Genomic DNA, 15,430 nt, shown 5'->3' with positions numbered 1-15,430 from the left:
TCCTCCAACCTCAGCGTCAATCACACTCTCAACATCATTCGAAACGTTGTCATGTTTGTTCTTAAGTCTATGAAATAGGATATTAAGCCGATCGGCAATTGTGCGAAAGATAAGAGAGAGCGGATATCCATTGTTCAGAAGGATGCTGACAACAATTTCGAGATTTTCTTTATGAAACTTAGGATGAGAAAGCCAAAAAACTTTATCTGTTAGACCGATGATCGTGCCCTTTTTCTGGCAAAGGGGGTGTCGCGACTCAAAGTGGAAGTATCTTCCCGAGAAAGTTAGTTTATGAAACCAATTAAATTCAATATATCCATTCTCTAAAATAATTGTGAGATAATGTTGAGATTTTGAATGAAGAAATGCTTTTAGGAAAAAGACTAATATCCGAAATGATTCATATTAAGCGCCAAAAGAAGTCGTTGAACCTCCAAAGCGACACTTTAAAATTGAATACTTCGTGTCTGTCGATTATTGAAAACATGCCAAAAATTTAACGGGTTGTTTTTCTATTTGACTGGCCTTGTCCTCGTTATATTTAGTTATTACCTAACCACACTATGACGTGATTACCGTTACCGTTCAAATTATCGGCCCTTTCGACTATTACCGTGTCGATTATTTCGTCTCGTTTTTGCTGATTCGTCTTTTGTCTGAGTGAGTGAGTGGGCCTTTGACTAACGTTAATGAATTTCTCTCGCTTTTAAGACATGTGACTAGTTTTGATTATATATATTTTGTCAGTGCATCGCTCGTCGCGCTTTGTACCGCTGAGAGGGCTTTTGCATCGTGCTTTCTCGGATGGATCAGCCTTGACGAAGTCATGTCGCTCTTATAGACCATGCATTCATGTGACTATGCTTTCTCCTCTCTTTTGTATTTTACCGATATTGCGTTTCTATTTTGTTCTCATTTATGTATTTTTTCTTTGTTTTTATTAGAATCACTGAAGAAGGCTCGAATTGAGTCCGAAACGTTTGGAATAAAGCGAGTGGATCGTTAAAATTGAATTGCTGCTTTGGAAATTATTTACATATGGTCATGGAGGTTTTTCCGGATCGTCCAAAGTCCAAGTGCTAACGAAGGAAGTTCAAAGTTGAATTCCTTCGTTAGCGTTTTCGCGCTTCCGGGTGAACGTTTTTATGCTTGGATCGCTAAGGTAGTGATTCTATCAGGCTGCCGCATTTCCCAACAATATTTCATGCTGACACTTATTTTAATTATATATAGGTACTAATATTTAAATACGTTATAGTCTGCGAGACTATAACAATATTATAAGATTTTTTTTTAAAGTTATTTTATAAAACATAGGAAATCATGTGATAGAAAAACATGTAATAGAAAAGGAGCAGTTAAGACTCGACGCGGATTCATGAAGTTATTTTATAATTTAGTTATCGGAATTTTCTTCGAAACATAATAAAATTGGTTATCAAACCTTAAATTATATTATTTTTTTCGGATATGGACTTTTTTCAAGTAAAAGAATAGTCCATTCGATGTATAAAAATTAGTATGTTAATATAGTAAGTAGAAAAAACTATACTGCCTTGAAAGTAAACAACTAAATTGATGAAAACACAGAATCATGAAACTCGTAATGTTTCATTTTACGCACCGATTATAACAATATATTTCAAAATGAGGATTATATACAATTTTTATGATATTTGAAGTAATCAAATTTGCAATTAAAAACTGGATATAAAAAATTTTTTTGAGCTTATGTCCGTATTTTTACGTAGTTCCATCCACTGTGCGACACCGATGTGAACCTGGCACCCGACTTTACAAAAATTAAAAATTTTTTATACAGTTCGTTTGTACTTCGTTTGTACCACACTTCATTTTGTTTGTACCTCAAAGGGTAAACAAATACAAAGTGGTTAAAAAATGGCCAGCGCCCAACTTTAAGATATTTTAATTTCATTAATGTCATTCGATAGAGCATCGTTTGTACCCGTTTGTACCTCTTTTCAAATCGTTTGTACCTCAAAGGAACCGGAAGTACAGAATTTTCAAAAACCTCCAAGCGGTAGTTTCGTCAATTTTTGAGATATCTCAAATCGGCCAACGCCCTTCGAAAGAGCATCGTTTGTACCCGTTTGTACCTCTTTTCAAATCGTTTGTACCTCAAAGGAACCGGAAGTACAGATTTTTTCAACTTTTTAGTTTATAGTGTTATGATTGGCTAGTTAAAGCGAGTCAAAAATTGAGCCAACTGATTAAAGTAAGCCTGCAGAATGGACCGGCTAATTAAAGCGAGTCAAAAATGAAGCCAACTAATTAAAGTAAGCCGGAAGAATGGATTGATTAGTTAAAGCGAGTCAGTAATTCAGTCAACTAATTACAGCGAGCCAGCCGAGTGTACTGGCTAGTTAAAGCAAATCAAAAATTCAGCCAACTAATTAAAGCGAGCCCGAAGAATCTACCGGCTGGTTAAAGTAAAGTCACTTTGACTACTCTAATATAGTTATTGATTAATAATTAAGTTACATATAGATAAGATTGTGCAGTAAGTATTTATGTAGGTACTAAGGTTATACATAGAATAAGTAATAATATATATATATATATATATATATATATATATATACCTATATTATATATAGGTAATAAGATTATATACGTTTTTTTAATGTAAAATGTGTGTACATGTATAAAATGTAATTTATATATATATATATATATATATATATATATATATATAAACTTAATAAAAGATGTAGTATAGAGGAATATAATATTTATAAGTTAGGATTAATTTTATAAGAGTATATGCATATATCATAATTATATATTATAGTTATCTGAATAATTATTAAATAAAACGTACAGAAAAATATAATGGTTTAGTGTTTTATAAAAATTAATAGAGATATATTTTTTTTTTGCAAGAGCATTCTGGTTGACGTTCTTATTGCAGTATTGTTTTTATTTATATCATCGTATATTTCCCAGTTTCCTGATATGCGACGACAGTGCGCAATATAATGCCCCGTCATCTTTGTTAATGCCACCTATATATTCGATTGATGCGACTAATTTATATGTGGATTTACAAAATTGGATCTCTATTGGTATCTCTGAAAGAGTAAACATACCGGACCAATTAGGATATCCGAGCCTCTTAGCGAGTTCGGATTGTAAACACTCTATATCTATAAAAAGATGCATCCCTGAAGTAAAGTTTATACTTAAATTATCATTTGCGCATCGTCTGCATTTTTGATTTACGGCTTCAATTTTTTCGTTAAGAGCCTTTTCCAAACCGCGCATACCATATTCATACATCGGTTTAGTGTTTATTTCAATAATTGTGATCTTTTCTTGATGCATCCAATCACAAGTTGAACATTGTTGCGATATTTCATAAGATAATGCATCTTGCATCAAAAGTTTGGCCACTAATTGATTTATGTTACACGCGCACTCAATCATACCACTTTTCGATTGGAAAATGTTATTTAAAATTAGCGCTCTTTCTTTGTAAACTTTTTGTGATGCGCCAAGTGTAGATATCATTTTTATAAATTTTATTGCATTATTATTATGCGTATTTACGTAATCGTAATAAGAAATCCAGTCACGGTAACCTACTAACAAGGACTGAATTATAGAATCAAATGCACACGTATTTTTTATCATTGTAAATCGTCCTGAAATATTTTGAGGACGTAAATTATTACCATTTTGTAACATTGTAATTTTTGATGTTACATGAGGTTTCCTATGAATGCTTTCAACATCAGGACATACTCTTAAATATTTTCCGCGTTTCAATTTTGTATTTTTATGTCCTTTCTAGGTTTCTACTTCATTTAAAATATTTGTTTCAGTTAGCTTTGTCATGTAATCTTCATATGTGTTATATGTATGTGATGAAGTGTCCGATAATATCTCAAAATTATCAGGACTATTCGTGATCAATTTAGTATCTGATATATCAATAGATTCATTCGAATCTGTAGTATTTAAAACTTTAATTGTCTCGTTGACTACACTTGTCGTATCAGCATTTAAAATTTTCGTAGTACCTGCGAGAGATCTTATATGCGAGATTAAAAATTTGTCAATGCGTATATTTTTTGCACCCTTAAAAATCAAATTTTTTAATTCATTAAAATATTTCTCGCTTCTAGCTGATGACGCTGTATGACTCATTCCATTTAATGTCATTGTAGCTGTCCATAAAGGAAATTCCTTACAAATTCTTAGTAAATTGACACCAAAATTTTTACAGTAATACGGATTGGGCCTATCTCCAGATTTTATTTTTTTACTACTTTCTTCGATGTTGCGAAGAAAATTATTGATGGATTCAACGGATTCGTTATTACAAATTTCATCTAAATAATCATTTTCATCTGTATCTTTATCTCTATCTATATTTATTTCATTTGTATCCAAATTTTCACAATATTCAAAATTTTGCGTTTTTATTATATTTAATAATCGTTGTTGCGCGTTAAAACATGTAAATGTGTCACACGTGTTGGTGGAAATATCTTCTGTTTCTGAAAATGCAACTATCAAGGCAAGGATATCAAGGCAAATCTGTTGAAAATTGTCAAGCGTTGTGGTGTTAGTTAAAATGCCAACGCACTTAACAAAAAAATCTTTAATACGCGCATGTTTATCTCTAAAACATTTCCAGCGACAGACTGATTTAATCAAATGTGCAATGTCAATCCGAAGAATACATTTGGGAGCATTTGCCGAATCATTATTCTGTAATATTTTCATACAATTTTCGACGTACGCATTAAGATCGCAGTTGTTAAATGATAGAGCGACCGCATTTAAAAGTGCAAATGAGTAATCTATGACGACTTCTTTTGGGCAAGGTGCACCAAATCGCAACCACTCGCGTAACCAATATGTCAAAATATTGGTATCATGTTTTGCAGATACCATCTGAAGAACAGGTAAAATTTTTGTTTTATAAGGAACGACAGCTTGATATAAAAATATAGGATTTTTGGATTCATCAGGTTTTTTAATACTTTTAATCAACGATCCTGTTGCATCAATACTTAACATGCCTATTTTTTCATGTCGAATAAATTGTTTATATAAAAATAATTGCTCTGGACTAAAATAAATTATGAAAAATTTATCCAAACCGATTTCTCGTATAGCTGACGAAAATTCGGGCTTATATTTTAGTTGCAAAACGGATGCGATAGGATCGGATATTTTTCCTAGTCCTAATTTTTCATCCTTATTTAATTGTTTTGCTTTTCGCAACACGGATTCACTATATAAATGAGTTGGCTCTACATCGCCAAATTCCATTATCTCGTTTGCCCTCTCTCTTCTCCAACCATATGCAGACGTCGCATCTAAATCCTTTACAACGCTATTCTTTTCGGGTTTTCTTAATTGTCGTTTCTTTTTGTGTGCGATTTCTCTAGTGTCAAAAGTCGAGACATGTATCTCCATTTTTGAATCCGTATTACTGGGCTCGCACAAACTATATGCATTAAAAAATGCACCACATTCTGTACATTTCCCTTTTATTTTTAAAAATATTTCTCCTGGATTTCGATTTATTCTTGCAGTTTTAAACGCGAAACAACACGGTATTTTTAATTGTTTCCATACTTCATTATATATTATATTTGTCCATCCAGGTTTTAATAATGTATGTTTGTCATTATCTTGTTCATATTCGGAAATTGCATGCCACATTTTTTTCTCTAAATATAAAACAGTACGCCATGGTTTGAGAGGACATGATGAAGACATTGACCAATTCGACTCATTTGATTGATGACTTTTGTCAGATGAGTTAAGCGATTTCGATAACGCATCTTTAAATAAAGCATCACATTTTTTAGGAAACCGCTCAAGAATTCCATTTCTGTTTTGCGACATATATATATATATATATATATATATATAAATATTTTGCAGAAAGCTCCTTATTTAAAATATTTTCTGCATCTTTCCAAATTGGGTCAGATAGTCGAAGAATCTGACCTTCAGCGTCAAAAAAATTCAAATCTTTAATTACGTCAAAGATTTCATCAACGTTCTTTTTTGGTTGACGTGGCATTTTGTTTTTATTGGTAAATTTATTTTCGTAAATAAACTTAAAGATTTCGCTTATATCAATAATTTCGTTTATAAATTTTTAAGCGGCAAGCTAATAAACGAATAATTTAATAAACGCATCGGTCGACACCGAGATACGGAGATCGTATAATCTAACGATAAGAAGGACGCAGAGAAAGTCTCTAAAAAACAGTTCTGTGCCGTCGCGCTGTTGATCGTCGATTCTCTCTGATAAATGCCCTCTACTCCCCTCCACCAGATGCCCACGTGGACGTGTCCACGCTTGCGCGATGGAAACTCGGCATCTCGGTGGAGGGGAGTAGAGGGCATTTATCAGAGAGAATCGACGATCAACAGCGCGACGGCACAGAACTGTTTTTTAGAGACTTTCTCTGCGTCCTTCTTATCATTAGATTATACGATCTCCGTATCACGGTGTCGACCGATTCGTTTATTATTTATTCGTTTATTAGCTTGCCGCTTAAAAATTTATAAACGAAATTATTGATATAAGCGAAATTTCTAAGTTTATTTACGAAAGTAAATTTACCAATAAATACAAAATGCCACGTCAACCGAAAAAGAACTTTGAGGTACAAACGATTTGAAAAGAGGTACAAACGGGTACAAACGATGCTCTTTCGAAGGGCGTTGGCCGATTTGAGATATCTCAAAAATTGACGAAACTACCGCTTGGAGGTTTTTGAAAATTCTGTACTTCCGGTTCCTTTGAGGTACAAACGATTTGAAAAGAGGTACAAACGGGTACAAACGATGCTCTATCGAATGACATTAATGAAATTAAAATATCTTAAAGTTGGGCGCTGGCCATTTTTTAACCACTTTGTATTTGTTTACCCTTTGAGGTACAAACAAAATGAAGTGTGGTACAAACAAGTACAAACGAAGTACAAACGAACTGTATAAAAAATTTTTAATTTTTGTAAAGTCGGGCGCCAGGTTCACATCGGTCTGTGCGACGGCGTTACCTAAGTACACCTGCGGCCCTGCATCTAATTTCGGAACATATCCGTTTTTTATTTCAGGATTAGCTACTCGTATAAAAATTTGTTTCCGTGTTCGTGCTGGGATCATGACAGTTTCATCTACACACTACAGTTTCACTATGAAAATACGAGGGTCGTTTGATAAATTTGATAAAAAAGCAAGTAAAACACATTACAAAACACAAAATCTACGTTATTTCTCAACATAGTCTTCATTGAGGTCTATACACTTGGTCCAACGAGATTCCAATTGTTTAACTGTCGAAAAAATAGATTGTCTCAAAACTTGCAAAATTGTGGCGCAATTTCACGGAAATTTACCAAACTTATCAAACGACCCACGTAATATGGAATTCCGTTTACAACTAGACTGGCAACTACTTCGGGTAGTCGATAGTTGCTCGTTGATTTTTGAAGAATTCTGTGCCCAGGATTCCGTTCTGTTGAATCGGAAAGTCGTCTGGAACTACATGAAACGTGTCGGTGCCGAAAATGCGTATTTTAACTACGCCTAACGTGCGAGTTCGACCTTTTGTTATTCCGCTTAATTCAAATACGACTTTATTATCAATAAACATCTTTTCATGAAGAGAATTCTTCTTTATCAAATTTATGTCAGAACCCCAGTATCTATCATAAATTTAGCACATTTCTCTATCAAATCTTTGCTGGGTAAAATGACGGAAGGTGGTTTATCGACTTTGTTACACACGGGGTTTATTCTTGCGCTTCTTCGTGAGTTTGTTCGGGAATCACTAAGCGCATTCGCGGGCGTTCCTTCAGCGTTGCGCCATTTCGCTCCCTGTTTCCCTGACCTTCTCTAATTCGAATTTCTTGATTGTTGGATCGAGTTAGTTGATTTCGTGGATCATTATTATCTTTTTCTGCACTGTTCAATGCTATGTCCTGATATTTTACAATAACAGTATACTAAATTAAAATTTCTGAAAGCTGTATGATTTTGTTAATTTACTTGATTATAATTCATATTTCGATTCATATTGTTTATCGGAGTGTTTCGATAATTTAAGCCTCTTGATTGAGGGGTTCTGCATTCTGCACGTGTGTATGTCCTGAATTTTTACATAATGTACAAACTTTAGATTGCCATTGGACATGAGTTACTTGAGCTAGTGGATTAATGGTGCTACATGAATAAGCATTATGTCCATATCCCAGACAATTATTACAGCGTATTAATTGCATAAGTCCCTCAGTAATTTTCATTCTTTGTGCATATTCATTATATTCAGCTTCAGCCTTTATGGCAGTTTCAATAGCATGATTTAGACTGACAGGTTCACGCGGATAAAGTCTAGTATATATGTCAGTTTTTAATCCTGTTAAGAAATTTTTGATGGCATTAGCTTCTGCAGAATTAGTAAATTGGATCGCTTGGTTTGGATTTTCGGTCTGATAACAGGATTTCAATTGTTGCAATAGAATTGATACGTGGCTACCATAATCCACCACAGATTCATCTGGATGCTGTGTTACTTTAGAAAGTTCTCCGTGTAATTATGATGAAGAATAAACAGGTGCAAATATAGTTTTTATGACAGCTAACAAAGATTCTATATCGTTATATTCTCCACTTAAAGTCACTCTTAAAGCAGGTCCTACTAATTTGTTGTTAATCATTTGTACCAAACCATATTCTGCTCCGGAAGAGACCATATTTTTTGCATGTAAGCTGTTAGCGAATTGTGATACTAGCATATTTTTTCCATCGAATGGGAGAATTGTCTCGGCTGCGTCGCGCAAGCTTACAGATATGATACAGTATACTAGGTCTATGATTGGCGCTTGTATCGTTGGCTACGCTCATGTTTCCTATTTATCTAGACAACGCATCTATTTCCCCAGTATGAGACATATTTGTAGAATATTTTTAATAAATATCGCACGAAGGAAATCGAAATATGATACTCGTAGCACTTACATATAGCACGCAGTAAAGAAAAGTATGAGAATACGCAAATCCATGAAGACTTGATTCCTTACTTGCAGTCTTATCCCCGCTGTCGTGTTCCTTTTGGACAAGGTTCCTCTTCTCTTGAAATGTAGACAAGGTCCAGGCCTCAGTCCGGTTTATTCGAAGGAATCAGCGTATTAATATCCCACCGCTGCCACCAAATTTTTGTTGTGACGTTCTGGTAACGTCGATCAGTTGATTCCGTGAGGCAGGATTTTCCAACAGTTTTGCGAGTTCGACAGAACGTCTTAGTTGTGGGTTCTTCTTCTTGCGGTTAAGGGGGTAAAACACCAGGATAATTAACTGCTTTGAGTTGGGTTTTCTTTACTGACGACGATTAAAGAAATATACTTTTATTTAAAATTTGAATTCTTTATTCTGACTTGACTTGGTCTAGTGGTTTACAGTACGAGTAAGAATCTGAGTGAATCTATGAGAATGAGGTTTGTGAACGAGAATGAGAATAAACTGAGCTAAGCTTGAGAACAAGAATGAGGTTGAACTGAACTGCTCTTCCGTTGTTGGAAGGATTTTTATACACCTTTGAAATTGAACAGGGGTAATTTATGACAGAGTTTTAAGAACAAATTCTTTAGCTATAAAACTTATTTTTGCGAATTTCTTGGATGGTCTTTAAGAGAAAGTTTTTCTAGGAATACGTTAACTAATTCCCCGAATGCATTGCTTGCAAGGTTGTGTCTTACATACATTATAATAAATTACGATAAATGATCCTTTTCAAAGAATTACAATAATTATTTAATTATTTAAAATATTGATCATTTATCATGATTTAAAAGGACTTTCTTATATCGGTCTTTGTCTTTCCTAAGTATTACGTATAAGTCTGTGTCGCTCGTATAGATGATTCATATACAGGGTGTATCAGAGCGACCGTAACAGCAGTTTTTTGAGGAACCTAAGCATTTGAGAGAAAAATGTTTCGTACAAAAGTTGTAGGGCTTAAAACAATCTATTTAACGATCGTATCAGTTTGACTTTGAATAGCACCGTCAAGGTCGCATAAAAAATACTTTGAATTTTTTAAATGGAAACCCCCATTTTTTATTGCATATTCTTGTAACTTACCTCGAGAGCTTTTCAAAACACTATAACAAAATATTTTTCTCCTAAGTACTTTTCGAGTTATGAGATTTGAAATCACTTCTTAATTTTACATAAACCGTAAAATATCTTGTAAAATATTAATTTTTCAATTATTTTACTTTAATATTTTTATGTACAAAATAATGAGAGGAATCAATTGGTGTAAAGAAAACACATAATTGCTTCGAAAAAAAATTTAATTAATTGCGAATTACATTTTTTTTTCGAATCAATTATGTTTTCTTTACACCAATTGATTCCTCTCATTATTTTGTATATAAAAATATTAAAGTAAAATAATCGAAAAATTAATATTTTACAAGATATTTTACGGTTTATGTAAAATTAAGAAGTGATTTCAAGTCTCATAACTCGAAAAGTATTTAGGAGAAAAATATTTTATTATAGTGTTTTGAAAATCTCTCGAGATAAGCTACAAGAATATGCAATAAAAAATGGAGGTGTCCATTTAAAAAATTCAAAGTATTTTTTATGCGACCTTGACGGTGCTATTCAAAGTCAAACTGATACGATCGTTAAATAGATTATTTTAAGCCCTATAACTTTTGTACGAAACATTTTTCTCTCAAATGCTTAGGTTCCTCAAAAAACTGCTGTTACGGTCGCTCTGATACACCCTGTATATCTCTCTCTAAGATTAGCATTTTATTATAGGTGACGTATAAGTGTGTCTCTCTTAATTTCATGTTAGTTTGTGCTTGTAGCTTATTGGATGGAGAATAGTGAGAAAAGAAAAAATTTCTGCTAGATGTAAAGATCTAGGTCTCTATGAATCGCCGGACGTGACATCGTCGATCCATTTGTAATTTCCATTCAATGTAAACGTAAATTTTCCACATATTGTTTTTTAAAGTACGATTGAATCGTTCCACGACCGAGGCTTTCATAACGGAATATGTCGAGTAATGATTAATATTGTGTTTCTTCATAAGTTTCTGCACACTCGAGTTGTAAAATTGTTTTCCTTTGTCGATTTGAAAATTTTTCGGATACCTTTTATCGTCTCCAATAATCTTTGCGATCGTATCGGACATTTCGTTTCCGTTCTTACTCTTGGGCGGTATGACCTACGCATACTTGCTCAATATATCGATAACCGTGAGTATGTATTTATGGCCCTTATTGAGTCGAGAGTATGAACGCATGTCGACCACGTCCGCCTGCCACAGATCGTCGTATCCGCGTACAATGACGCATCATCATGGAAAATTTCTTCTCGCCGGAGCATGTAATTCCTCGATTAGTTGTCGCTTTTCGGAGGTGGTTTTCTTCTCTCGCACGTTTGATCGAGACATAATTAATATTGCGATATCAGTATGTCTCGCTTACTGTGTCGAGTCAGATGTTGCATATCTCAGAACATTCTTTATTTCATCCATCATTAATCGTAACGCCTGCATGTTTGCGCGATAATTTTTTCGCGCTGGAAACAAACGTCAGCGCTCAATTTCTCCCTGTCGATCTCTCAAAAGTTTATCCGTATATATGTATCGTTATACGTATCGTTTGTTGACGGCATCGGTATCAGCTTCCGGTTGCGCTACACGTTGAATCTTGCGCGATCTTGTCAAAACTGGTAGTAATCTGACAGAGAGCGTTATCGCGAACGTAATTTCTCAATAATCCATTCCATTCATAGTACAAATTATTCGACGTTCCGAGCGATAATACAAACATATTAATGTACATTTCGGTACCGAGAACATTGACCGAATGACACGTATCGTCGACGCATAGTTTAATTTATAATAATGCCAGGCTCGCGAAATTCTTCGATAATTGACAAGATTTCAGTGTCGTGTGCATTGTTGTCGGTTCAGCGCAAGGCGTCCAGCAATCGCAAACGATCTACCAATTCGTTGAGATCGTTCCAATGCATGTAATCGATCATGTTGTCGCTTAATGTCATGGTACGCGGCGCTTCTATACCTCTTCCCATCTTTCTATCGGGAAATAATGGCGCAATTATATATTTATACTTGCATTTTTACCTTTATTACTTTTAATAGGATTATTAACTTTGTTGTCGCGCTTATGCGTATTTGTTGTATTTAATATACTTTGATATTTATGCAAATCATCTTAAGTATATTTTTTATTTGGGAAATTGTCTAAAAATCAAATCGTACATATCTTCGGTTCCCGTATATTTTATTCCATCGATAATTATATTATCTTCCTTGTCCACATCGAAATGTTTGTCACCGAGCATCATTTCTTCGCTGGTAAATTTAACACCGTAGACGTAATCCATACACTTATTTTTATCAATACTCATAATAGCTCCTATATACTTTTGCGCCAGTGGACCAAAATGATCTCGCATCGTTTTTTGACCTTCGGACGTTTCTAATTCGTATCGGATCGATATTACAAACGAATCGGGCGTGGTCTCGTAAATTTCTTCGACGGACGGGGATTGGTATTGTTTGAGTTGTACTTTTATCGGAGTAGAAACAGTAGCCATATTAGAAAATTGTTTCCTTCGCTTTGATCGATTCGGTGTTCCAATATATCGGTGAATCGTTTATCGGCATATTTATCCGTGCTCGCTTTATTCCTTGCTCTTTTATTGTTTCCTCGTGCTTCTCTCCAAACGTCAAACTCAACGGTTCGATTTTTGGAGTATCAAATTCCACAGTATTTTCGACGAGCTGTTTTAAAGATTCGGTAATTGGTTTAAATTGACCTTCCAATATAATATCTTCCTCCATTTTACCAGTTTTCAAAGCGCGACATTTTTTGCGAATTCATTCGCTCGTTTTTGCAATCTCTCTCGCAATCTTTTCACGATCGTTGTTCATGCTCGATCGATGTGTCGATGACGACAGGTCGCATTACGGCATCGAGAAAATCATTAACTCCTCTTCTATATCGTCCATTGATCAACGTACTATCTTTATCAATGACTACGAAACCATATTTATGTTGCCAACATTTCTGACATAATGCACGGAAATCATCGTAAGACATGTCGGTATTCACGTGATCGTTGTGCACGTGTTTCAAATTTGTACCGTCCTGTTTAAAGAAGATCAGCAGGTTCGCATTGTCGCGTATAAGATGTTTAGGTATCTTGGTGTACGTTTGACAAAGATAGAAACAGTCAACGCTCGAGTATCGACACATTTCAATGTACTCTCTTATCGTATCTTGCTTGTCGCATGCCACGTCATCAAAGATAAAGATGGAATTCGAAAGCGCTTCGCTCGGTGGAATGACATCGCTGTTATTAGAGAATGTAAAATAACCAATTTCATCTATAGGTGTCAGTAAATTTTCCAAGTATCTATATTTCGACTTTTAAAGCGATTTCGAGTATACGTACACGTTCTCGAAACGTACACCGTGCGGACTTTCTATCAGACTAATCAACACGTTTGTCTTACCGCAGTTTGAAGGACCGCAAACGATATCACGTATAGTAGTCCGCAGCATGTTTCCATGCTTGCATACGTTTCTCTCCTATATTAGTCTATCGTCGAAATTTGATACTTTGATTACGCGCATTTGTCGCACGAACCGCATGTATTCTCTTTCGAATCAATTTTGCGAATGATCACGAGGGGGAGACCTATTTATAGAAGTGTCTCGGCTCGAAATCGCTCTGTATCAAAAATGTTTCTCCTTCTGTCGATTGACAGGCAGAGAGACATTCTCTGGCTTACCGCTGAACAACTGCAGTATGTCCCAAAGATTCTTTTACTGCAAAATTTTAGTGATTACATAGAACGATTGTGGGACAAACTTTCAGAATATATAAAGATTGATTCGGAGGTTCAACAATATCGCTCGTGCATGCGACATTACAATCAGCCGTGGCAACGAACACACATCGACAGTCCACCACCGTTGATAAAAGATTGCGACGTATGTCAGTGAGAATCGTAAGAGATAGCGGTCTCTTAAATCGTGCGATAAACGCGCTCTCTATCGAATTACATTCCCGGTTAAATTTGCGGCCTGGGAATTCGATTAGAGAAACGATTGGCTAGAGGCGATCGAGGTATCAATCCATTGGACGCAGCGTGTCGCGAACACGACATTGCTTACGCGCGAAGCAACGACCTCGACCAACGACACGTCACGGATCGCATACTAGCTGCAAGAGCGCGAGAACGCATTACCGCGAGGAATTCGACTCTCGGTGAAAGAGCAGCCGCTATGACTGTTTGGGCGGCAATGAAGACAAAACTCGGCATGAGAATGAAAAAGTCATTGACAAAGAGGAGGAAAAAACGAATACTTTCAGTAGCGAAACGCAGTGGTATTTCATCACTTTTACCGTTGTTGGGAGTTGTCGGTTCTTTGGCCGGCGGTGCGGCGGGAATCGTAAAGGCAGTAAACGATTGCAAGGCGGCGCAACGTCAGCTGGAAGAGATGCAGCGTCGCAATCGCGCTATGGAAGGCCGCGGATTTTATCTCGCTCCGTACAACCGTGGACAGGGATTCTCAACAAAGTCTAAGAGAAAAAAAACGTCGAAAAACATTAAAAATGCCTACGGATGCCACAACTAACATTCAGTTGGAACAATTTGCGAAACATATGCGCATACCTTTCTTTAGAGATGTTTTCAGGCGCAATAATTTACCGATAAGTGGTGTCCGACGAAACGAGAGCGGTATCGTCAATTTGGATGACATTGATGGTCCCGGTACTCATTGGGTAGCGTATGCAAAGAGGGGAGATCGTGTCGTATATTTCGACAGCTTTGGAAATCTGCGACCGCCCAATGAACTTGTGCGATATTTCGGACGAGTGAAAATTGAATACAATTATACATCTTATCAAAGTTACAATCAGAGTATCTGTGGATAGTTGTGTTTAAAATTTTTTTAAACAGTCGACGATCAATTCAAAGCCTGACAATCCATCGTCGCGACTCAGTATTCGTTCGACATGTCACTGACACTTACGTTGACTGGCAGAAGCAGCGTTTTCGCTGTAAGCTATTTTCTCGCTATGGATTTGACCATTTGGTGATTACGAGCTCGGATTAACAGATTTTGAAACTTATCATACGATTCCGAGCGTAAATTTTTCAAATAATAAATTTTACTTTGGCAACGACGACAAGGAAATTATGAAGGATCGTACGAATTGAACGCTATACACGACTATCTCAAACGCGCAATTTTACGAGATGAACACCTTTCCAGATATGTTGAAAACGATTATGATGAGGAATATCCAACAGCGCTCCGCGCCAATCACAATACGCTAAAGAGCGAAATCAAATGCGCTTTCAGAATA

The sequence above is a fragment of the Camponotus floridanus genome, unplaced genomic scaffold, assembly GCF_003227725.1.
Source record: "Camponotus floridanus strain SB8 unplaced genomic scaffold, Cflo_v7.5 scaffold166, whole genome shotgun sequence".
Classification (NCBI taxonomy): Eukaryota; Metazoa; Arthropoda; class Insecta; order Hymenoptera; family Formicidae; genus Camponotus; species Camponotus floridanus.
This window is presented reverse-complemented; position numbering follows the sequence as displayed.